The sequence below is a fragment of the Durio zibethinus genome, chromosome 7, assembly GCF_047325235.1.
Source record: "Durio zibethinus cultivar Kanyao isolate XHJ-2024 chromosome 7, ASM4732523v1, whole genome shotgun sequence".
NCBI classification, from domain to species: domain Eukaryota; kingdom Viridiplantae; phylum Streptophyta; class Magnoliopsida; order Malvales; family Malvaceae; genus Durio; species Durio zibethinus.
Window position 1 is genome coordinate 20,742,965 of NC_143168.1, and position 3,091 is coordinate 20,746,055.

Consider the following 3,091-nt stretch of genomic DNA (forward strand, 5'->3'; position numbering starts at 1 on the left):
AATTACCAAATATCTTCTCATAGTAGAAGTCATTTGACAAGTAGTAAAGTCGAGAATTTTGTTAAAGGTTCGGGGCAACTGCTTCATCAAATTATCAATAATTCCATGTTTGCGGACGTCCTTGTCTGAGTTGATGAACTTATCCAGGAACTCCACGTAATCAAAAGCGTATGTAAGTTGGTTCCGAACTGGGATAAATGGTTCATAGGCCAAGAAATTACGCAAGATACACTCTGTACTATCGTCCAGGTTGGAATCTTCAGCTTTGCATCTTTTGTAAAGTCTACAACGAACAAGCTTTTAACTTGCTTCTTCTCCCCGTTCTTAACTTTCCCCTCCTTATCTTTCTTTACGAAGTTGATTCCTGCCTCTTCCAGCTGTGTTGCACAGTGTATGAATTTCCATAGCCTTTTTCCTCCAGCTCTGTTGCACTCCACAGCGTTTGAGGCACGCGAATATTAATCCCTTTGCTTTTGCTTCTGCTTCTACTGCTTTAATAAAAGCCTTGAGCTGTTCTTTTGCGTTTGAATAAGTATTGCTTCTGCTTCTACTTGTAATTTTGGATAACCCAAGAATGTTAAAAGAAACTTATTTGGCAAAGGAGAATGGAGAAGGAAAAGAATCCTAATTTTTGGAAGAGGATTAAAGGATTTTTTTTTTCCTTTCAATTGTGAAATTTTTGAAGGCTTTTTTATTTTGTTGATATGACTTGTCATTTACTTATGATGATGTGGATTACATGTGTACAAAGTAATTTATTTTGAGAATTAAATTTAAAATTACTCTAGTTTTGGAAATAAGACTAAAGAGCACCTGCACATAGGAAAAAACTGTTCAAACTTTCCTAAGTTTTTTCTTTCTTTTTTTTTTTTTAATGAAATTGAGTATAAAAAAGTTATAATTATAATTAGTCTATGAAATTAATACTAAAATAATATAGTGACCAAGTCTTCAACGACTTTCAAATGTGCTTAGTCCAAAATTATTTGATAACACCCAAATATCTTTTGCCACTTAACAAAAATCTTTCAATATTGAGAGATGTGTACGATTGGAAGAAAATTCGCCAATATAACTTGAATTGTCCAAAAACATAAAAAATTTGATTAAAGTCAATGCTCACAATTTCAAGGGAAAACCTATGAAAAAGATTGATAGCAATAAGATTTGGGTTGAAAAGATAAAAGGAAGTTGCATATTCATCAATACCTTGAGATATCAGAGTGATAATGGCTACAGAAAGCGCTGTAATTAAAACATATGATTTTTGGCAACACAAGTTAAACAAATTCTATTGCTAGGAAACCCAGAGAATAAGCATTAATCCATCGAAGCAATTACACAATTAATTAATACACGTACAAACAACTATCTAATTGATACACGTACATGGCCGTTGGCAGCAGTCTATTTATTTTGTTATATGCAATTGCTCATTAACATGAGCTTTTAGTACTTCCCCTGCCTCCGATCAACCATGGAAACTTAAGAAAACTTAGACTTACTGATGAACATAAGAAAGAACTGAAAATAAAGTTTGTATGATAGTAAGTAGGAGCAAGATAACCGCAGCAAGAAAGGAAATGAGCGACCGGGGCGAGTTAAAATAATCTCTCTTCAATGTTGCCTTCCATTTGTTCCATTTTTTCTGGCAATGGTCGTTCACCTTACCAAATATCTCCGCATAGGAGAAGTTATCGGACGAGTAAATGTTGTTGCGAAGTTTGTTAAACATTTGGGCAACTGCTTCATCATCCCCTAACCAATTATCAATAACTCCACAGTTACAGAGTAATTGCACATCCTTGGCTGTGTTGATGAGGTTATCCAAAACGTCACATAATCACAAACGTAAGTTGGTTCCCAACTTGGGATGGATTGTTCGTAGGCCATTAAATTTCGCAAGATACGCTCCGTATTATCGTCAACGTGGAAGGTTGGAATCTTCAGTTCTTTTGTATCATCTGTAAATTTTATATCGAGCAACCTCTCTACCCCTAATTTATTGTTCTTATCTTGCACCTTCTCACCCAAGAAATTGATTCCTGCCTCTTCCAGCTCTGTTGCACTGCGTATGAATTTCCACGAGCGTTGGGATTTTGGTTCTTTTGCTTCTGCTTCTGCTTTTTGTTTAAAATCCCTGTGGAGTTCTCTTCCTTGAAGTGAAGGAAGGCAAGTCTCATGTACTAAGCCCAGAAGATGCTTGATATCTTTTGTGGCAGTGGGACAGTATTTTTCAGACCACATCTCTGGTCCTCGCGCCTCTTTTGTGAATAAAGAAAGAGACAAACGGGCGAACTCATCGAGAGCATCTTCACCCTTTGAAGTTATTATGCGATACAGCTCGAAGAGCACAAAGAAAGGAAGCTGATTTTCGAACAGCAAAAAATCATACCGAATGTCAGTTTGAATCCGTCCTAGTTGGCAAAAATCTTCTTCTGGGTACTCCCCCAGAATTAGCTGAACAATAAAGCATCCATCATGGACCAGCTTTTCTGCGAAATTATTAGAGTCAAAGCTATCATTAAGATCTTTATAGCATTTGTTAACTCGTTCTGCTATTGATTTCATGGCCTCTACAAATACGCTGGGATCAAGCTTGGTTTTCTCAATAAGCCTACTGAAGCAATTCTTTTTGACAACTTCCATTGCCAGCGAGTGTTCCGTAGAATGAAAACGGACATAGGGACCAATTAGAATCACATTTGGATCATAGGCTTTTGCATTTACTTCACGTAGTCGACGAGGCACTCTACTAATAATCCAACTATTTGCGTCTACATTCGGCTGTTAAAAAGGTGGCACATACAGTGAATTTTCAGCAATAATGTTATAAAATTCATTTTTCAAGATTTGAAATTGTTAAAATAATTGTATTAAAATATAAGCAAACGAAAAGTTTTTTTTTTTCTTGAGAATAAATTATATAAGGAAGCTTGTATTCACATTCCAACAATTATTCTCTGCACTCTATTTTTTTATTACAAAAAATCCTTATATGTAATTACTTAATTAACCTTTAACAAATTATGTTTCAATCGTACACCCACTTCTACTCCTTTTCTTGTTCTTCCTCTTCTAGTTTGCTCTT

The 3,091-nt window shown here is 35.5% G+C and overlaps 1 pseudogene; it reads right to left on the bottom strand.

The window, feature by feature from the left end:
• Window positions 1-1,414: 1,414 nt before the first annotated feature.
• LOC149518106 (UPF0481 protein At3g47200-like) lies at window positions 1,415-2,669 on the bottom strand (annotated as a pseudogene).
• Window positions 2,670-3,091: the final 422 nt, after the last annotated feature.